The 23,791-nt window shown below is 38.8% G+C and overlaps 1 pseudogene across 1 annotated transcript in view; it reads left to right on the forward strand.

Annotated features, from left to right (window-relative positions):
• The window catches only part of LOC308437440 (heat shock protein HSP 90-beta-like), a 107,481-nt pseudogene extending 86,798 nt beyond the window's left edge, over positions 1 to 20,683 (forward strand). Inside the window, exon 2 of the transcript in view lies at positions 18,611 to 20,683. The product of the transcript in view is annotated as a heat shock protein HSP 90-beta-like (transcript). The remainder of the gene's footprint in view (positions 1 to 18,610) is intronic.
• The last annotated feature ends 3,108 nt before the right edge of the window (positions 20,684 to 23,791 follow it).

Genomic DNA, 23,791 nt, shown 5'->3' on the forward strand with positions numbered 1-23,791 from the left:
AAGCAGGGGATATAGGTAGAGAGTCCCATCCTTAATGAAGAAGCTGTTGGCATTTGATAGCTTCTGGGAGAGGAAGTTTATATTTTCTTCATGGGTGTGATGTCTGCTTGGTAGACCACTCCCTAGGACAGGCCCCTACCAAAGACTGAAATTCACAGGCAAATGGATAGAACTGGAAATATTCAGCCTGGTCAAGATAGCCCAGACCTGGAGAGACAAATGGTGCATGTTTTCTCTCATATGTGGAAGTTAGCATTAAATTCTTAGATTTGTGTGCTGTATTTGCAATTTCAATAGATATTGGGATATAAATTATGAATAAATGAAGAGCTTTCAAAGTCCTTAAGTCTGCTTGTCATTCTGACATCTCTACCAAAATTTAAAGTTGAAAAATCTCTGAAAAGCTTCTGATATGTGCAAAGCCCAGCCAACTAATAAGATATTCACTGTCTATCTCAGTCCAACTAATAGTGTCCATATGTTAAACTACAGATACTTAGTGTTTGTTTCCCCTAGCCTTGCTGAAGTTGTGTGCGTTTTATATCTAGTACTGAACAATTATACTTATTAATGAATTGCTTTATTAAACTTAAATACTCTCTTGTATGTTCAATAAAGAACTATGAGTACTTTCCCCAGCCATAGGAAAAAGAAAAGAACAACAGAAAGAGAAGAGAAGGAAAGAAGAGAATGGGAGAGGCAGCAAAGGGAAAGCAGTGGGGGAAGGGAAGGGAGGGGAGAGAAGTGTGGGACAAAGAGAGACTGGTGGCTCAGATGTCTCTCTGGTACCAATTTCAACCGTCCTTAGCCAATCTTCTTGTCTAAGTCCTTCCCCCTTTACCTGTAAGCAGACAACACCTGTCATGCTCTCTGGTGGCAGTCCAGCGCTCTCCTCCCTGTCTGAACCACTAAACTTTTATCTGCCTGATCAGATTTCCTTAAAAGACTCTGAGCAATCCCCTTTTAGAAGCTGGTTCCAGGAACAGGCTCTGCTGGACTCTTTACCACTCTTATCTCAGAATTAAGAACCTGGAGGAAGGGAGCAAGGAGGGGGATGAAGGAGAAGGAATTTTTGAGAATTTGCCAAATGGTGAAACTTTTCACACTCTTCCAGCCTCTCCACAGAGTATTGTTTTAAATCAAAACTCTCTGAAGCTGTTTTGTTATCTATTTTTCCTCTGTCCTACACCCTCCACTACACAGAAATTCACATTGTGTTGTGGGGTTTTGGAATTAACTGAAAGCAAATAGTTTCCTAAAATGTTTCAATCCACAAACCGAGGTTGTTTTTCAAGCTTTTATTACACTTATTCTGTTTCCAACATGTTCTTGATCTGGCCCCATGTGTAAATGATTGTGGACGTATTAAATTAGAAACACATTTTTTATTGTTATCTTTATCTCTGCAGCTTTTAGTCTTCTCTAAAACATCTTGTGACCTCTGTAGTCACATCACTCGTGTTTTCTGTACCTTCCTTCTTAATCAACTGTGGTTATAGAACAGCAATTAATGCTCAGAAAAGGAAAAGCTCAATACTTACTCAAAAAGTTAAAGATGCAAATATTTGGGTCAGATGTCTCAACACCTTTGTAGTAATTGGATTTGAGGCCAAAAATAAATTACCTAATAGGTTAAAATGAAGTAATGTTGATTTAACGACTTAAGCAGGAACTTCAGTAAGACAAGAGCTCCCCCACCCCATCCCACTCCACTGTGAACATGAAGAAACATCTTGCAAGGAAAGGAGAAAGTCTGCATGCTTCTCCAGGTGATGAGGACCCTTCAGAAAGGATGTGGTATCTGCTTCCCTATGAAAATGATTACTGTCAACAATATTATTGGTCCTTGGTGTACAAAGGTGGGGTGCACAGGTTTGCAGCACAGAAAATGCATCCCCGGGCTTCAGGAATCTGCCCTCCTCCTCAGGACTCAGTTTAAATCTAGAGGCAATCATTGCTATGAGATGCCTTAGTCAAACTTTCTCTTGCTGTGACAAATACTTGAGAAAAAAATATAAACAGAGAAATAGAAGTATTTTGGGTGTGTTCTTTCAGAGCTTTTCAGTCTGCTGCTGTGGGAAAGGTGTGGCAGAGCATCACACAGTAGAGTCCAGGGAGCAGTGAGAGAGGATGTCTGCAACTGTCTTCTCCTTCATTCTATTTTTTATTCCTTCAATATCCGTTCCATTCCTCAGACATCCTGCCTATGGAATAATGCCACCCAGATTTGCCATAAGTCTTAGTATCATCACAGACTTTTGCAGAGATGCCCTTTACCAATATCCTTTGCATCTCTAAGTCCAATCAAGATTAGATATCATGGATATAATAAGCAAAATGAAGTGGTGTGTGTGTGTGTGTGTGTGTGTGTGTGTGTGTGTGTGTGTGTGTGTAAGTGTGTACAGGAAATAGATTGAGTTATGGTTATGGTTATAATGTATGCTCTTCTCCTTTTTGGAGAATTTATGTAACAAGCAACATGCCAAGACTGTAAGAAGTCATGCAACTGAAGAAACTTATCTCAACCACACAAAATTTCCCAAGCTGACCCAACTATGAGCCTTCTTGTGTATCTACTAATAGCTTTCAGAAAAGGAGTTTCACGGAACAATATCTGAAAACATTTTTAGCCAGTTGTTTGGTAGAATATGGATCTGGGTTCACTATAATTTTAGTATCGTAGAAGAGGACATATTACTTAGTTCTTGAATTTGCTGAAGTTTGGGAGACGTTGGGGTTCTTCCTACAGTGAGGCTACTCACCCCTTCAGCACTCTTTAACAATGTTTGGTGTTGACCGATCCTGGCCTGACCCAAGTCACCAGCAATGATCCAGGACAAATTTCTTCTCACACTGGAAGGAGCACAGCTACAGCTGCTGTGGGCTGGCCTGCCACACTGCACTGCCCGTTGCAACATTCTTTCCCTGATTGCTGTTTCTCCTCTGTGTGCCTTACGTTCCTTATCTGTAACATGGAAGTGAGGAGTCAGTTGTTTGGTGTATTAGACAGCCGTTAAGAATGAAATGCCACTAATATAAAATGCTTAGAAGGCTGATAGCACATACCTTGATGAGTAAGAGAACCGAAGAGTCAACCATACATCTCTATGTTTGAAGTCCTGGGCATCCAGAAAGTTCTTCCACATGCTGAAAGACCAATGTTGCAGATGAGAAAAGAATAGTGTTTTAGGGACAGAAAGGCCAGCACCAAATACTACAGAGCATGCTTCTCTATCTGCTGGCTCTTGAAAGCCTAGGGATGTTCCTCCTTTGGTTCTTGCAGATCTAAGTCAGATCTATCTGTCTTGGAAAAAGAAAGTCTCTATAAATATGAAAGAAATCGCATATGGTTATAAAAATGTTACATCACACCTTCATAATAGCTATCATTATCTTATAAATTACATTGTAGCCAGTGGGGACGAAGGACACCAAGGAAACAAAGCCACACAATCGGACCAATGTACATATGAACTCACAAAGAATGTAGCAGCATGCACAAAAAAAAACAGCAAGGGTTGGGGCCAGGACTGAGAGGGAAGTGGACACAAGTCCCATTCCTAACTCATAATCTAACTCACAAATGAAAACTTACTTTTCTACAACAAAGTCTTCCTGGGTATACGAACCACTCTTAAGGCCAGGCTTCATGCCCAGAAGTACATGGCCAACAACTAACAAACTCAATGGGATTTTGAAGGGTCGTTGTTTCATAATAATTTATCAGGGCTGTTGGGTTGTTTTTAAGTCTTATAGACCCTTTGTATGTATATATTATGGTTTCAGTTTTGCGATTGTATAGAATTTCTGTGAGGGGAAATACAGCCTCTGGGTCTATATGTTTCTTGAGCTTTTTCTTTGGTGCTTTTTTTTCTGTTTATTTGCTTTTTCCTATTATGGTTTTGTTTTATTTTATCTACTGTTGTTGTTGTTTGTGGTGGTTGTGGTGATGGCATAGATCCCTATTTGTATCCTAATGAGAGAAAAAAAAGAAAGGGTGTGAATTTGTGTGAATGGAGAAGTGGGAAGGGAGGGGCATTGAGGGAGTAAAACCATAATCAAAAAATATATTTTTAAATCTATTTTAAATTTTAAAAAATTAATATATAATCCATCTAGAAAATGAATTAAAATAATATATTTATTGAGTAAAGTTACAAAATAAAAAGTCACTTCAATGCTTATTTTGGAAAACTGGACTTGTTCCTACATCCTTTTCTGTCCCAGCAGTTGCTAGATATTTGGGTCCCCAGAATACAGTGTATGTTGATGTCCAGCCAATATCTCCACCAGGACACTAGCCACTCATTCCCTTGCTTGAAGGAGAGATCATTCCTTCCCTCCTGGGACTATATGTATGCCACCTGCTCTGGATGTTACAGTCTTAGAGCTTGTAAAATACTGTCTTTGGTTGTAGTCCCCACAATTTGCAGAAAGGACACACGTACCCCATAAATTATTTGTCAGGGTATTTTATCATAGCAAATGAACAGAAAAGTAAGTTATCCAGCAATAAACTTTTTCTTTTAGAATATTTGTATTTATCTTTGAGAATTTCATACATGTATTCAATATATAATCAATAATATTTAGTCCAAATTCATCACCCATACTCCTAAAACTCTACCTAATATTACCCCTCACACCTTAATGTCCTCTTCTTTTTTTTAATAGCCTGATGACCCTAGTTAGATTTGTCTGTATTTACAGAGGCATGGAGTCATTCACTGGAGCATGGGCAACCTAACAATGGTCACATCCCTGGGGAATGGGGGGGAGAAGGATCTCTCTCTCCCGGAAGTTATCAACTGTCAATAGATCTTCAGAGGGGGTCATAATTAGCTTCTTTTTTATCTATGCAGTGATATTGGTTGTCTTGATCTTGTACAGATCTTATGCAGATAACTGTGGGTGGTTTAATTCCTTCAGACAACAGTTATGTCATGTCAAGAAGATAATATTAGAAAGAGCTCCTTCCCAAAGTCCAGATTTTAACATTCTTTTCACACTTTCTTCCAACTGTAGTGCCTGAGCTCGGTGTGGTAGGGAAGAAATATAAGTGTCCCATTTAGAACTAACCATGCAAGTATCATTTATTTTCAGCACTCTGGCTAGTTACAAGACTATATTGATTACTGCCCACTGCAAAAAGTTTCTCTGGAAAGACTGAGAACTAATCTCAGCCCTAAGAATTAGTTTTATTAATGAGTATAACATAAATATTTATAAGGAAGAATGACAGCATGTCCATTTATCTAAACAACAATAGAAAATTCTCTCTCTAAGCTTTCCTCATCCATGGACTTTCAATCAGGTTTATAATACCAGATGAGTTTTTTTTTTCCAATGAAATAAGAGCAATTTCAAAGGGAAAATTTTATTCACCCCCATAACAGCCACACCACTATTAGATCAGTAGATATATCTTGCTTTCAGCATACAGGACCTACAGTTAAGTTCATAAATGACTTTTCTTCCTCAGTGACAGAATCTTCTGGTACCATGAAACTTGGCTAAGAAAGGTCATGTGAGCAAAGTTTACTTGAGCTCAAGTTGTATAGAGTCGTAAGGGCAAAGTCAGATAAGTTTAGACTCACATAGTCACAAATGCAAGGTCACATTAGTTCAAGCCATGTACAGTTATGATTGCAACCTGTACTTGAAAACATATTAAATAATAATAGTAGATGATGAGTAATTTGAAGCAAACTAACTCCTATTTACTTTACCTGGGAGGGGCATGAAAAGGCATTCCAAGAACAACTCCATGTTATGGAGGAACAGAGGTGTCCAAGTCTTGTTTACTTAGAGTTTTCTCATAAGCTCTCCAAAATTTCACACAGATTTATTCATGAACTGTGTTCAGACATCTCTCTCCTTTTTTTCCTCTTTAATTGCAGTATGCCCACAGTGGTTTTGATTTGAAATATTGTTGATAAATATAATTGTCATTTGGTGCACAAGATTCCTATAAGTAAACAAAATGTAAATACAACAAGTAATATTAGACCAGTGAAAGTATTACATGTTATACTCTGATACTAGGAAGGAGGATCCCCTCCTAATGCTTTAGCTATTCCATCATTCATACCATCATAATAAATGCCTGGTGAGCAATGTGAAAATCTATAAAAAAAAAAAAAAAAAAAAAAAAAAAACTCCTTGCTGAAATTGTTTAACATCAAGACTTAAATGTCCTCACAAATCATTTAAATGGTTTTCAATCCTGTGTGTTATTATGAACATGCCATAGAACCAATTGGTTATAATTACATCCTTGACTATTGTCCAAGGAACAAATCTTCCATGAGCACTCCAGATAATTAATATATAATCATTATGATGAATGATTTTTCTGTTTTCTCTTTGGCGTCTAGAACAAAAAATGGGAATATATTGATAATCTTCATAAAAATAGTAGCATAAACAGGATCTAAACTATGTTCATGACTATTGGTTACTGATCAGGAAAGGCCTGTATAATTAGTAGTTCTGAAGTCAGGTAAAACATGACTCTATATTAGCCTTTTAATGGGAGTATGAATCTAGTGATGTTCTATGAAAATAAGTGATTCAAATCCTAAAAAAATTTAAATGGGATCCCTTCCTCAGTTGGATAAATGAGTTTACTATGGTCCCAAAGTCCACTCATAAACACAGAGTCATTAGTAAAGATATTAATCTGACACTGGATATTTAGTTAGCTAAGATTTTCTCCAAGTCTATAGACTGCATCTTTACCCAGTTAACAGTTTCTTTTTTGTACAGAAAGCATTTTGATTTCCTGAGATTCCCTTTCTTGGTTGTTTCAACTGTTTGTCTTAAAACAGACATTAGTCATAAAAAATAAACCAGGCAAATACCAACCAATACAATTCAGTTGTACTGAATTGAACCAGCAATTCAAAGGTGAAAAGTGTATATTATTCTAATGACCCAGCTAAAGAAAATAACTGAAGAACGATTAACACATTAATAAATTAACAAGAATAAAGATATTAACATGAGAGAACATAAGAAGAGTAAAAATCACGGTCAATAACATGGCCTATTCAACAAATGGTGTTGGTCCAACTGGCACTCAGCATGCAGAAGAATGAAAATAGACCCTTTCTTATCTTCTTGTACAAAGCTCAAGTGCAAGTGGATCAAAGATCTCCACATTAAACAAGGTACACTGAAACTATTAGATGAGAAAGTCAGGAAAACCTTAGAACTCATAGGCACAGGAGAAAATTTCCTAAACAGAATGCCAATAGTTCGAGCTCTAAGGTCAAAGATTGACAAATGGGACTTAATGAGATTGCAAAGTTTCTGTAAGGCTAAAGACAATATCATGAAAACAAATCAGCAGCCAACAGAGTGGGAAAAGATATTTACCAACCCCACATCAGATAGAAGCCTAATATCCAAGGTATGCAAAAAACTCAAAAAGCGAGATACCAGAGAATCAAACAACCCTATTTAAAAAATGGGGTACAGACTTAAACAAAAATTTCTCAATTGAGGAATATCGAATGGCTGAGAAACATCTAAGAAAGTGCTCAACATCCTTAGCCATCAGGGAAATGCAAATCAAAACAACCCTGAGATTCCACCTCACACCAGTCAGATTGGCCAAGATCCAAAACTCAGATGACAACAGATGCTGGCGAGGATGTGGAGAAAGAGGAACACTTCTCCACTGCAGGTGGGGTTGTAAACTGATACAACCACTCTGGAAATCCGTCTGGCGGTTCCTCAGAAAAATGGACATGGTACTACCTGAAGACCCAGCTATTCCACTTCTGGGAATTTACCCCAGAGATACTCCAACATACAACAAAGATACATGCACCACAATATTCATTGCAGCTCTATTTATAATAGCCAGAAGCTGGAAAGAACCCAGATGTCCTTCAGTAGATGAATGGATACAAAAGAACAGACATAATATGCAGTCACTGATAATGGGATACTAACCCCAGAAAGCTCTGAACACCCCAGAAACAACCCACAGACTGTGTGAAGATCAAGAAAAAAGGAAAAAATGAATATATTTTAATTAAAATAGAACTGTATCACATCCCCCTTTTTTTTTCCTACAGCCTCTCCCAGTTTCTCTCCTATCTCCTCAAATTAATAACCTCTTTTCCTATATTATCGTTACATATATACATATGTGTATGTATAGGTACCCACAAATACTTAATTACAACCTTATACAAAATGTGTTTGTATACTTTTATGCAAAAATGCTTAAAAATCTGTACATTTATCTTTGTTTTTTAACATAAAGTTAAAAAAAGAAGAGTCAAAAACACTGTCAATAATTTTTAATATGTGTGCATGTGTGAGTACACATAAACATCAGAAATCAGAAGTAATAATCAAAATGATTCTCATGAAATGGAACTGCTCTTAGAAGAAATAGAAATATGAGGAAGACATGGTGTTACGATGAAGTAAATGAAGCCTTCAGGGAAACTGGCATTAGCTTGAGAAGATTCTATTTTCATAAAAATAAATGTCCCTATGAAAACAAATTAAATAAACTCAAAGATAAAATAATGTTATTAAAATTCTAATTAGTGCTGTGGAGGAGCAAATGTAAGAAATACGCCAAAGTACTGATCAAAAAGGTAATAAAAATTAGAAGTGTCAGGGGAAATATACAAACTAGAGAAGTTAATGGGAGAATTAATATAAAATTGGCATGCATTTTTTTTCTTTTTTTTAACAACTTTATTTTACAAAACAAAGATAAATGTACATATTTTAAGCATTGTTTGCATAAAATTATACAATACATTTTTGTCAGTACTTTTTTTCAGATTTTAAAATAATTTTAACATAAAACTGTATGAATATATTTTTTAGTCAGTACTTGATTTTTTTAAAGGTTTGATAGTATGCATTGAAAACTTAATAGTTACAATGAGCATAAAGTACATGTAAAACAAAATATAACAAAAAATAGTCAAAGTTTTCTTGTTGTATAGAGATTTTTTTGTTTTGTTTTGTTTTGTTTTCTTTATTTCTTGGACTTCATACAGTCTGTGAGTTGTTTCTGGGGCAGTGCGAGCCTCTGGGGTTAGCATCCCATTATCAGTGACTGCATATTATGTCTGTTCTTTTGTGACTGGGTTATCTCACTCAGGATGATATTCTCTAGATGCAGCCATTTTCTTAAGAATTTGGTTAAGTCATTGTTTCTGGTGGATGAGTAGTATTCCATTGTGTAAATGTAAAACAATTTTTGTATCCATTCATCTTCTGAAGGACATCTTGGTTCTTTCCAGCTTCTGGCTATTATAAATAGAGCTGCTATGAACATTGTGGTGCATATATCTTTGTTGTGTACTAAGGTGTCTCTGGGGTATATGCCCAGAAGTGGAATAGCTGGGTCTTCAGGTAGTGTTATGTCCAATTTTCTGAGGTACCACCAGACTGATTTCCAGAGTGGTTGTATCAGTTTACAACCCCACCAACAGTGGAGAAGTGTTCCTTTTTCTCCACAACCTTGCCAGCATCTGTTGTCATCTGAGTTTTGGATCTTGGCCAATCTGACTGGTGTGAGGTGGAATCTCAGGGTTGTTTTGATTTGCATTTCCGTGATGGCTAAGGATGTCGAGCACTTTCTTAGATGTTTTTCAGCCATTCGATATTCCTCAATTAAGAACATTTTTGTTTAGCTCTGTACCCCATTTTTTAATAGGGTTATTTGATTCTCTGGTATCTTGCTTTTTGAGTTCTTTGTATACCTTGGATATTAGGCCTCTATCTGATGTGGAGTTGGCAAAGATCTTTTCCCACTCTGTTGGCTGCTGTTTTGTTTTCTTGACAATGTCCTTAGCCTTACAGAAACTTTGCAATCTCATTAAGTCCCATTTGTTAATCTTTGACCTTAGAGCTTGAGCCATTGGTGTTTTGTTCAGAAAATTTTCTCCTGTGCCTATGAGTTCTAAGGTTTTCCCTACTTTCTCATCTAATAGTTTCAGTGTATCTGGTTTAATGTGGAGATCTTTGATCCGCTTGCACTTGAGCTTTGTACAAGGAGATAAGAAAGGGTCTGCTTTCATTCTTTTGCATGTTGAGTGCCAGTTGGACCAGCACCATTTGTTGAATAGGCTGTCCTTTTTCCATTGAATGTTTGCGGCTCCTTTGTCAAAAATCAGGTGACCATATATGTGAGGGCTCATTTCTGAATCTTCTATTCTATTCCATTGATCCACCTGCCTATTTCTGTACCAGTACCATGCAGTTTTCAGCACAATTGCCTTGTAATATAGCTTGAGGTCAGGGATAGTGATTCTCGCAGATGTTTTCTTGTTGTTGAGAATGGATTTCGCTATTCTAGGTCTTTTGTTGTTCCATATGAAATTGCACATTGATCTTTCCAATTCCATGAAGAACTGTGTTGGAATTTTGATGGGGATTGCATTGAATCTGTAGATTGCTTTTGGTAGGATGGCCATTTTTAAAATGTTGATCTTTCCAATCCATGAGCATGGGAGATCTTTCCATTTTCTGAGATCCTCCTCAATTTCCTTCTTTAGAGGTTTGAAGTTCTTGTCATACAGGTCCTTCACTTGCTTAGTTAGAGTCACACCAAGGTATTTCATAGTTTTTGTGACAATTGTGAAGGTACCTTTTCCCTAATTTCTTTCTCCACATATATGTCCTTTGAGTATAGGAAGGCTACTGATTTGTTTGAGTTGATTTTGTATCCAGCCACTTTGCTGAACTTGTTTATCAGCTGTAGGAGTTCTCTGGTGGAGTTTTTGGGGTCACTTAAGTACACTATCATGTCATCGGCAAAGAGTGATGTTTTTATCTCTTTCTTTCCGATTTGTATCCCCTTGATCTCCTTTTGCTGTCAAATTGCTCCAGCCAGGACTTCCAGTACTATGTTGAATAGGTAGGGGGAGAGTGGGCAGCCTTGTCGAGTCCCTGATTTTAGTGGGATTGCTTCAAGTTTCCCACCGTTAAGTTTGATGTTGACTATTGGTTTGCTGTATATTGCTTTTACTATGTTTAAGTATGGACCTTGGATTCCTGTTCTGCATGCATTCTTAAATGAGGTAAAGGATGGACTAAGAAATTTAAAACAATACAAAATAAAGAAAAATATGAGTTATCAGATCATACAAGTTTATATTCAGAGTCTTAAAGAGAAAGTCATACAAGCAACTACCTGACATTATAAGAAGGATTTGACTTGCTAGACATAGTGATGTGGTCCCTTGATCTCAGCACTCAAAAGACAGAGCAGGTGGAGTTCTGGGTTGTAGGCTAACCTGGTTTATATTATATAATGAGCTCTAGACCAGCCAAGGCTACATAATAAAACCCTGTCTCAAAGAGAAAGCGAGGATGAATGAGAGCAACAGAGACACGCAGAGAGAGAGACAGAGAGACAGAGACAGAGACAGAGAGACAGAGGCAAAGACAGAGACAGAGACAGAGACTGAGATTTGGCACCTTGATAACCTAAGCATCTAGGGAAGGTGATATTATCTATAGCCATGTGAATGGAAGCACTGACTGTGAACCAAAAGTTCTATACCCAGCAAAGATACTCTCCCTTTGTCAAATGAATGAAAAATACTACATCATAATCAATGATGAAAAGTGTATATTACCCTAGTAACTTAGCTGAAGAAAATACTTGAAGAACAATTAACACATTAATAAACTAACAAGAACAGAGATATAAACATGAGAGAATATTAGAATAAAAATTACTGTCAATAATTTTTAATATGTGTGCATATGTGGGTACACAAATCTTCATGAAAATGTATAGGTTATTTGTATGGTATATAATTTGTGATAAGTAAGGACTGTTGGTTGAAATATAAGAGATATAAATTAAGAAATAAGCACTAATGAGGAAATACAGCAGGTAGATATATAAATTACTGTAAAGAGAGTAAAAACGAAGAAATTTACAGTATTCCACAAGGGAAAAACTTAAATGAATAGCCATAGAGGTCACACCTCTCCCTTCGGGAGCAAGTAGTCGTGTAATGAGAGAGCCTGTTGGCTTCCAGGTAATAAAAAAAGTTGTTTTTCTGAATATTAATGAGAGATTAAATAATTTTAAAGAGATTAAAACACAACTGGAAAGAGAATGAATAAGAGCTTTTTAAAAAATGTTTTAAATCAATGATCTAACTCTATTCCAGAACAAACACTAGCAGAGAAGTGGGAGACATATTTTAAACCAAAATATTATGAAATATCAAGAAATAAGAAGTTTTAAAGAATTAGGTGAATAAAACTAAAAGCATTATACAAAACAAATAGTGCAACTCTATTAAAGTGAAAAGTCTATGCCTGTTTCCCAAAAGTTAATAGGCAAATTAGAAGTAACAAGATACTCTCTTACACTGCCAATGGGAAGAAGAGGTTTTCTAGTATTTTTAGAAAGCAATGTTATAACATAAATTAAAATTGTTACTATCTATATTTTATTATTAATTATTTGACTTATTACTCCAGTCCTGGGACATAAAGGCATCTATACTTAAAAATATATGTACAGAGCTGGAGAGATGGCTCAGTGGTTATGAGCACTGACTGCTCTTCCAGAGGCCCTGAGTTCAATTCCCTGGAACCACATGGTGGTTCACACCAACCATCTGTAATGAAATCTGATGCCCTTTACTGGTGAGTCTAAAGACACCTACAGTGTGTATAATATGTGTGTGTGTGTGTGTGTGTGTGTGTGTGTGTGTGTGTGTTTGTATAAATATATTTTTACTTTAAATATATATATACAAGGATAATTTCTATTCTTTTTATATATTTTTAAAGACAGCTACAACAAGAAAATGTGAATACTATGATGCCATCTTGGTAGCTCAGTGCAAGATCACATGGCCCTTACCAGTTGCCATTTCTAGTGCCTCTCCAGTCTTATAAATATGAGATTAGATTATGACCTCAGCTTTCTGGCCTCATGCTACTGTAATTACCTCTTCAGAGACTCTAATTTCCAGATATCTTCTAAGACACTTTGGGATAGATTTACAACTTATAACTGGGAGAAATGGATATAATTTAATTCATAACAATGAGTTTTGGGGGGAGATCTTTAAACAAAAAAATGAAAGACCTATGGAAAGAGAAGAAAAGAAGGGAGAGAAAAGAGGAGGGAGAAGGAGAGGAGAAGAGAAGATGGGAGATATAAGGGGAAGGGAGGGAAGAGGAGGAGGGGAAGGAAGCATAGAGTAAAGCACAGTAGAGTGGAGTAGGGAGAGAAGGGGGAGGGGAGAGGAGAGAAGAGGAGAGGAAAAGAGAGAAGTGGATCAAGGAGAAGGAAGGGAAAGGGAGAGGAGAGGAGAAGAGAGGAGAGGGGGAAGGGGAAGGAAGAGAAGGGGAGAGAAAGAGGGAAGGGGAGGTAAAGGGAAAACATTTTTTGAACAGACATGCAATATAAACATACACATACAAAGCACATTTATGTGTAAATAGAGAAGAAGGCTGTAAGTATAAATGATTGTCTTAAATCTATACAATTAATAGTTTCTCATTGTCCTGGGAATAAGTCCAAATTCTAACAGAACCTAGAGTCCTTGGGTAACAGCTGGCCTCAGTCCCAGGCTCTTCTGCTTTCTGCATTTCTCATCTTGCTCTCCCTGATCTAGAAACCCTAGACTACTTTTGCTTCCTCAGAAGCTTCAGTCTACATTGACTCTTGTCCCTTCTCCCAGAACATTGGCTCCAGCCTGTCCATTCAGACATCAAGTCTCACTGGAGGTTTTACTTCCCCAGAGAGGCCTTTTTCAGATTCAGACTCCCAAAGTGGTCTACAAGTTCAGCACAACTATATTTAAAAATATAATAGTAAATTCTTATCTCATGTATGACATCCTGATCAGTTTCCCCTCCCTCCACTCTTTCTAGTATCCCACAGGTGTCCCTTTAGAAAAGAGCAAGTCTCCATAGACAACAACGAAACACAACAAAACAAGATAAGACAGCAAAAGCCAGAAAGGGGAACCCAGTAGGAGAAAAAGTGTTCCAAGAGCAGGCAAAAGATTCAGAGAAAGCCCTACCCACAATGTTCAGTATCCCACAAGGACCAAGCTACACAGCCGTAACATACATGCAGAGGTCCTGGCACAGATCCATACAGGTCCCATTATTGTCACTTCAGTCTCTGTGAGCCCCTAGGAGACCTGCTTAGTTGCTGTCCCCCATCTCCTTTGGCTCTTACTGTCTTCCTCCCCACCCTCTTCCACAGTGTTCCTAGATCTCCTAAGGGCTAGACAGAGAGTTCTAGCTTAGACTTTCTCTTCTTAATGTCTGGCTGTGAGTCTCTGCATCAGATCGCTGCTGCTGCTGAAGGAAGCATTGCTGGCGGCAAGTGGACATGGCACCAATTTTTTGCCAGTTAAGTTTGGTTCTACCCTGAGTCTCTGTCCAGTCTCTGGTTATTGGCTATTCAGGCAGTGTAGGGTATGGTCTCCCTCTCATAGCATGGGCCTCAAGTTAGACCAGACATTGATTGTCCACTCCCACAAGTATTACAACACCATTGCTCCCAGAACATCTTTCAGGCAGGACAGATTGTAGGTCAGAGGTTTAGTGGCTGGACTGGTGTCTAAGTTTCTCTTTCCATAACTTGCAGAGAACTGTCTTGTGCCAAAGAAGTTAGAATATAGGGTTGATGGCTTCATGCAACCTCTCTTTGTTCAACGAGCTGTGTGGATGTTGACCTCAGCAACAGTTTTCTGGGAGCTAACCTCTGTCCCAGCATCAGTTTGAGTTATTTAGGGATCTCCATGAGGCCCCTTCGGCCAACAACTCAGCCAAATGACACCTAGTCCTACCACTGGAAACATTGCCTGGCTACAAAAAAAAAAAAAAAAAAAAAAAAAAAAAAAAAAAAAAAAAAAAGTGGCCATTTGAGACTCCAAATCTTCATTGCTAGGAGTCCTCATTAGGGTCACTAAATAGATTTCAGTCTAGCAATAAGAGATAGTCCATTGACAGTCCATATCCAGTACTCGGGATCTTCATTAGGGTCACTTTCATACATTCCAAACAGTTTTTGTTGCACTAGATTTCCACACCAGCAGCACAAATGAACCCGAACTCCAAGTATCTCTGCTCACACTCTTTTTCCATTCTTCCCCGCAACATAAATATGCCAGATCCCTTCAAACTCCCACCCCACCTACTCATAGTCTACCCATAAAATCCATTCTATTTCCCCTCCCCACGGAGAGCTATGTGCCTCTCTGGAGCTCCTCTTCTTTACCTAACCTCTCTGGGTCTATGGATTGTAACTTTATGTAAATGCATAACATGTTTGTCTTTCTAGGTCTGGGTTATTCAACTCAGGGTAATTTTTTTCTACTTCTATCCACTTGCCTACAAATTTCATGATGTCATTTTTTTAACAGCTGAGTGATAATACTCCATTGTGTAAATGAACCACATTTTCTTTATCAGTTCTTCATTTGAGGGACATCTGGGTTGTTTCTTGCTTCTGGCTATTATAAATAAGGCTGCTATGAACATGGTGGAACAAGTGTCCTCATGAACAACTATCTCTATTAAAATAGACCTGATATTTACTTCCAAGCTTAAAAGTTCTGACCTGAACTTTGGAGGAGGAAGTCCTTTAAAATTCTTCTGAATGGAGTTAAACAAAAGAATTCTCAACTGAAAAATATTGAATGGTTGAGAGGCACCTAATTAGTCATCAGGGAAATGTGAATCAAAATGACCCTGAGATTCCACCTCACACCAGTCAGAATGGCTAAGATCAAAAACTCAGGTGACAGTAGATGCTGGCGAGGATGTAAAGAAAGAGGAACACTCTTTCACTGTTGGTGGGATTGCAAGCTGGTACAACCACTGAGGAAATTAATCTGGAGGTTCCTCAGAAAGTTGGGCATAGTACTACCTGAAGACCCAGCTATACCACTCCTGGGCATATACCCAAAAGATGCTCCAACATATAACAAGGACATGTGCTCCATTGTGTTATAGAAACCTTATTTATAATAGCCAGAAGCTGGGAAAAAACCAAATATCATTTAGCAGAGGAAAGTATACAGAAAATGTGGTACATTTACACAATGGAATACTACTCAGCTATTAAAAACAATGAGTTCATGAAATTCTTAGGCAAATAGATGAGACTAGAAAATATCATCCTGAGTGAAGTAACCCAATCACAAAAATATACCCATGGTGTGTACTCACTGATAAGTGGATATTAGCCCAAAAAATTCAGAATACCCGATACAATTCACATGAAGCTCAAAAAGAAGGATGACCAAAGTGTGATGCTTCAGTCCTTCTAAGAAGGGGGAACAAAAGTATTCTCAGGAGAAAATGTGGAGACAAAGCTTGCAACAGAGACTGAAGGAAAAGCCAATAAGAGACTCTCCCACCTGGGGATCCTGCCTATATTCAGCCACTAAACTCAAACAATATTGCTGATGCCCAAAAGTGCATGCTTACAGGAGCCTGATATAGCTTTCTCCTGAGAGGCTCTTCCAAAACATAACAAATACAGAGGTGTATATTTGCAGACAACCATAGAACTGAGAACAGGGTCCTTAATGGAAGAGTTAAAGAAAGAATTGAAGGAGTTGAAGGGGTTTGCACCCACATAGGAACAACAATACCAATTAACCAGAACTCCTAGGAATTAAACCACTATCCAAAGAGTACACACGGGCAGACCCATGATTCCAGCCACACATGTAGCAGAGAGGATGGCTTTGTTGGGCATCATTGGGAGGAGAAGCCCTTGGTTCTACCAAGGCTTAATGCTGCAGTGTAGAGAAATGTCAGGGTGGGTAGGAAGGAGGATTTGGGTGGGTAAAAACCCTCATAGAAGCAGGGGGAAGGGTGATGGGATAATGGATATGGAGGGGAATCCGGGAAAGGTGATAATATTTGAGATGTAAATAATTATATCCAATATAAAATTGTTACCAAAAAAAGATTCTTCTGACTCTAAGCCACAAGTTCATTCAGTTCTTTGGCTCCACTCTCCAGTCTCTGTAAAATATCTGCACTGAGGTCTATAATTAGCATTGTTGTGTAGTTAATGCATTCCATGTTGGCCAGATAGGAAGAAACTGCAGGCTTTGAATATGAAGAGACAAAATCAAGGATACTAGGTAGATATCTGTAGCAATACAGAAAACAACACTCTAAAAACATTTTATTAACAAAATTCAAACTACAATAAAATACAGCTCTATTTTTCTCTCTTTTTTGTTGTATTTATTTACTGTACACCTTACTCATTGCCCCCTTCCCAGTCACCCTCTCCCACAATTCTTCCCCATTTCCCTCCTGTTCTACCCTGAGAAGGTGACCCCCAGGTATCCTCCCACCGTGGCACATCAGATCTCTGTAGGTATAGACACATTCTCTCCCACTGAGGGCAGATGAGGCAGTCCAGCTAGAAAAACATACCCCACATATAGGCAACAGCTTTTCAGATCATCCCTGCTCCAGTCATTTGGGACCCTTATGAAGACCAGGCTGCATGTCTACTACCTATGTGTGGGGAGCCCTAGGTCCAGCCCATGTATGTTCTTTGGTTGGTGAATCAGTCTGTGAGAACCCCAAGGGTACAGGTTAGTTGACTCTGTACATCTATTCATAATCCAAACAGTACCAAGAAAATAGTTCCAGAAAGATAGAGGTTGCATTCAGCATAATTGGAGTCAAGGTTAGTTCCTTATAACATTACAATAGGCAAAGTGACTTGACCTTGCTCAAAGTTTCCTCTTGCACCATATCATAATGCTCGTGGAGACATCATGGGTTTGGAAGAGGTGAAACCTGTGACCTACCATCATGACATCAACACGTGAGCCCATATTCACAGACCACCAAAGATGAACAAAATGCCAATCAATTCATTTCAATCAGCTTCTGAAACTCCTACCCCACCCCTACTTTTTCCTGTATGCTTTTTTGTTTTAGTAATCAAATGCTTCTCTACCTTTGATTGGATGAAGTAAAGACAACTAAGTGAGAGAGATGAGTCAGCAGATAAAAGCACTTGCCACCCAGACAACAGCTCAAGCTCAATCCCCAGAGCCTACACAGTAGACGAAGAGAATTGATTTCTGCAAGTTATTCTCTGACTTCCACAAGAGTACTGGTGTGGGGGGCAGGGGGGAGTGTTTGTGTGTGTGTGTGTGTGTGTGTGTGAGAGAGAGAGAGAGAGAGAGAGAGAGAGAGAGAGAGAGAGAGAGAGACATGTGCCCACATAACCAGCTACATATTGACCTCCACAAGAGTACTGGTGTGTGTGGGAGAGAGAGAGAGAGAGAGAGAGAGAGAGAGAGAGAGAGAGAGAGAGTACACTCATGTGCCCACATAGTGCCCACATACACTCATGTGCCCACATACACTCATGTGCCCACAGCTACATATTGTGGAACTATTTTAAGTCCATATTTATAGATGGGAACAAATACTTTTTAAAAATCATAAAATAAGCTCTCTTGAGTCACCCCTGCACAGCCTAGGCTGCTGTGCAAGTTGGACGTGGTCCGGGCACACCCTGCTCAGTACTACTACCTAGCTTTCTCATCAGGGTGCTGAGGAAGTGCACCATGGAGAGGCAGAGGTATAGACCTTTGTCTTTCAGGCAGAAATTGCCCAGCTCATGTTCCTCATCACCAAGACTTTCAACTCAAACAAGGAGATTTTTCCTCCAGGAGTTGATGTCCAATGCTTCTGATGCCCTGGACAAGATTCATTATGAGAGCCTGATAGATCCTTCCAAATTAGACAATGGGAAAAAGCTGAAAATTGACATCATCCCCCAACTCCCAGGAGCGCATGCTGACTTTGGTGGACACAGGCATTGGCATGAACAAGGCTGTCCTCATAAATAACTTGGGAACCATTGCTAAGTCTGGTACAAAGGCATTCATGGAGGTTCTCCAGGATGATGTAGACATCTTCATAATTGGACAGTTTGGTGTTGGATTCTACTCGGCCTATATAGTGGCAGAAAACGTGGTCATGATCACGAAGCACAATGATGAGGAGCAGTGCACCTGGGAATCTTCTGCTGGTGGATCCTTCACCGTCCCTGCAGACCACGGTGAGCCCATTGGCCGGGGTACCAAAGTGATCCTTCACCTCAAAGAAGACCAGACAGAGTACTCAGAGGAGAGAAGGGTCAAGGAAGTGGTAAAGAAACATTCGCAGTTCATAGGCTATCCCATCACCCTCTACTTGGAGAAGGAACAAGAGAAGGAGATCAGTGGTGATGAGGCAGAGGAAGAGAAAGGTGAGAAAGAGGAGGAAGATAAAGAAGATGAGGAGAAGCCTAAGATAGAGGATGTGGGCTCTGATGAGGAGGATGACAGTGGCAAAGATAAGAAAAAGAAAACAAAGAAGATCAAGGAGAAGTACATTGACCATGAAGAGCTGAATAAGACGAAGCCTATCTGGACCAGAAATCCAGATGACATCACTCAAGAAAAATATGGTGAATTCTACAAGAGCTTCACCAATGACTGGGAAGACCACTTGGTAGTCAAGCACTTCTCTGTAGGTCAGTTGGAATTCAGGGCATTGCTCTTCATTCCCCGGCGAGCTCCCTCTGACCTTTCTGAAAACAAGAAGAACATTAAATTGTATGTTCATCATGTGTTCATTATAAACAGCTGTGATGAGCTGATACCTGAGTACCTCAACTTTACCTGTGGTGTGGGTGATTCTGAGGGCATGCCCCTGAACATCTCCTGAGAAATGTCCCAGCAGAGCAAGATCCTGAAAGTCATCTGCAAAAACGCTATGAAGAAGTACCTTGAGCTCTTCTTTAAGTTGGATGAAAACAAAGAGAAATTTTATGAGGCATTCTTCAAGAATTTAAAGCTTGGAATCCACAAGGATTCCACTAACCATCACCACCTCTCTGAGCTCCTTCACTATCATACCTCTCAGTCTGGAGATGAGATGACCTCCCTGTCAGAGTATATGTCTTGCAGTTGAGAACAAAGAGCAAATGGCCAACTCTGCCTTTGTGGAGCATGTGCTGAAACGGGGCTTTAAGGGGATGTATATGACTGAGCTTATTGATGAGTACTGCATGCAGTCCCTCAGGGAATTTGATGCAAAGAGCCTGGTCTTGGTGACTAAGAAGCACCTAGAGCTAGCAGAGCAAGAGGAAGAGAAGAAGAAAATGGAAGAGAGCCAAGGCCAAGTTTGAAAATCTCGGCAAGCTCATGAAGGAAATCTTGGACAAGAAGGTTGAAAAAGTGACAATCTCCAATAGGCTTGTGTCTTCACCCTGCTGCATTGTGACAAGCACCTATGGCTGGACAGCCAACATGGAACAGATCATGAGGGCCCAGACACTGTGAGACAACTCTGCAATGATGGCCAAGAAACACCTAGAGATCAACCCTGACCACCCCATTGTGTAGATCCTTCAGCAGAAGGCTCAGGCAGACAAAAATACAAAGCTGTTAAGGACCTGGTGGTGCTGCTGTTTGAAACTGCTCTGGTCTCCTCTGGTTTCTCACTTGAGTATCCCCAAACTCACTTCAACCACATCTACCATATGATTAAATTAGGCCTGGGCATTGATGAAGATGAGGTCACTGCAGAAGAGCTCAGTGCTGCTGTTCCTGATAAGATTCCCCCACTGGAGGGTGATGAGGATGCCTCTTGCATAGAAGAAGTAGATTAAAGGCTCCTGGGAAGCCTATTCTCTCTGTATAGTATCCCTATGGCTCCCCCAACAGCCTTGACTGGCCCTGACCCATCTGGCTCTGCTCATGCTTACAAGAATCTCTTCTATCCTGTCCTTGTGCCTGAAGGCGGGAAGGTCCCCTCCCACAGAATAGCAGAGTTGGGTGTTGTGTATTGTGGGGGTTTTGTTTGTTTTATTTTGTTCTGAAATTAAAAGTATGCAAAATAAAGAAAAATCATAACATGAAGCTAAATAGAAAAGAGAATTGAGTCATATCAAGAGGAAAACTCACAAACATATTTTGGGCCTTGGCCATTTAAGATAAATGAACTGTGTCTAGCTTCTCAAAATTTGACATGATTTTCCTAAGTCACCTTCTCAACTCTCTAGACTCCAGTATAACACAGTCAGAAGAAGATGAAAACAGTTCATTGAGTCCAGAAAACTGCCTGTGATTCAATTTTTAATTCAGTAACATGAGAGCATTTTTGCAGAGGAAACAAAAAAAAAAAAACAACACCAAAATATCCAACTAAAGAAACTAATTACAAATCAGTAATTCATACTCTGAAAGTCTAAATGTAGAGAAGAGAAACACCAGTGCATTGTTTCTTTAGACAAAGGCACACTTCACAGAAGGAAAAAGCAAGTGACTCTTAACTTTTTTGTGGTAAGAGAAACGCAAATTAAAACTAGAGAGAAATATCACTTTCTCACCTATCATATTGGCAAAAGTCCAAAGCTCTGATATTATGCTCAGCAGGTCAGACTGTGGGGAATAGACACGCTCATATTTTTGACAATGAGAATGTAAGATGGTTCAAGCCCTGTGAAGTGGAGTTTGGCAGTTTCGAGCAAAGCATCGTGTGTATTTACCCTTTGACCCAGCCATCACACTGCTAGGAATCTTTTCCACAGGAACACTGGCAAAGAAGCAAAAAGGCATATGGACCAGGATCTTCATTTCAGCACTATCTGAAAGAGCAAACTGATGGAAACAACCCAGAAGTCTATCAACAGAGGCCTGGTGAAATTAATTATAGTATGCCCACCCAAAGGGCTACTATGCAGCTGGAAAAAGAAACTCTTCTTTATTCTACACAGACTCCAAACTTCCTAATGCCTTTAGTACCCAATTAGCTTTTTCCTGGTGTTCCAAGGCCAAATAACTGTCTTACATATTAAAAGAATATTGAAATCATATTTGTTGATATATGGATTTCTTTGGTCATAGGGTAGATTTAAAAAGTTGGTATAGGACTCTTAATATTACAATTAAAAATATTTATGTACTTTTTTTTTAGAAAATCCAAAATATTTAAAGGAAATTTTATTTTAAATCAAAAGCAAGTGAAAGAATGTAATGTGTCAGACTCAACATTGACCACAGAGAGGAACTGTTGTAGGTTACTTTACAGTAGAACCCTTGACTATATACTCCCAATAAATATGCCCCAACTATTAAAAGTACTGTCAATACAAACAACTGAGTTAGATAATAATGATGTGAGAATTGCTGTTGATTTTATTACTTGAGTACTGTCACCATAAGATAAAGCCATTAAGCAAGAATGTGGTTATACTTAAGAATCACAATTCCCAGCATGCAAAGAGATGCAGATATAAAAATAGCAAAACTATATGAGAATCCGGAATTTGAATTAGGAATATCAGCATTACTCATAATGCATTTTACCCTGAAAAAAACAAAAAACAAAACAAACAAACAAAAAGCCCAGAACCTTCCTGAAAGCATTGTCTGCTAGAAAGGCTAAGAAACTCCAGAAATATATCTGTTATATATATTTTTTGATAAAATTGTTTACAAATAATTGTAAAAATGGTAACTTCAGGTCTAGGGTAGGAATTAGGAAAAAATGAGCCTGGAACATCTCACCAAGTAAAAGAGCAATGGACGCAATTGAATACCCCAGGATGAGTCAGTTGGAGAGCTTATATGCACATGCACGCATGCACGCGCGCGCGCGCGCGCGCGCGCGCGCGCACACACACACACACACACACACACACACACACCAAGAAGGAAGCGAAGGTAATTATATTAAAAGAAACTTAATTCGGATCAACTAATTACATAATACATAGACCTCATTTGTATTCTGATTTAAATAAATGAACAAAATTTATAAGACAGGAAAATTATTACACAAACTGAATATTTTAATGATACTCAGAAATATAATTGTGTTTAGGAGTGATCCTTTTACTGCGCCTTTTAAAATAGACAGCTTTTATTAAGTACAGACTGATGTGTTTGCTTCAAAGTCTCCTGGCATGCAGTGGAAGAGCAGTGGCCAGAGGTAGAGATGAAACAAATTAGCTGTAGTTACAATTGTAGAATCTTGATAATGAGTTTTGCTCCAAATTTCCATAACAAACATCTCCTAAATGCACTAGAATTATAGGAGAAAACTAACTCCAGGTCTTGCTTGATACAGCTTAGCTATTTGCCTCGGGCAAGATATTAAATGATTATTCATCATATGTAAAAATATCCAAAGATTTTGAAACAATCTACACATGACTAATACGTATTACTTAACATGTAAATCTACAAAAAAGTTACTTAAAGTGAAAATAAAGAACAGCAAACTAAAAAGTAATTTTCAGCTCTTTGAAAAAGCTGAAAGAGTTTGCAACCCCATAAGAATAACAATACCATCCAACCAGAACTCACAGGGACTAAACCACTATTCAAAGAGCACACATGGATTGACCCACGGCTCCAGCTGCACATGTAGCAGAGGATGGTCTTGTCGGGCATCAATGGAAAGAGAAGCCCTTGGTCCTGCCAAGGCTCAATGCCCCAGTGTAGGGGAATGTCAGGGTGGGGAGGTGGGAAGGAGTGGGTGGGGGAGCACCTCATAGAAGCACAGGGAGATGAGATTGGGAGTTTGTGGAGGGGAAACCAGGAAAGGGGATAACATTTGAAATGTAAATAAAATATATTCAATTTAAAAAATAATTTTCAAATGGGGACACAATGGTATTCCACCTTACAAAAGCATTCACCAGCCAGAATGGAACTAGAAATTCGGACATGAGGTCTGAACTGACAAAGTAATTAGAAAAGAAATGCTTAAT

This window comes from Micromys minutus, assembly GCF_963924665.1.
Source record: "Micromys minutus genome assembly, chromosome: 26".
NCBI lineage: Eukaryota > Metazoa > Chordata > Mammalia > Rodentia > Muridae > Micromys > Micromys minutus.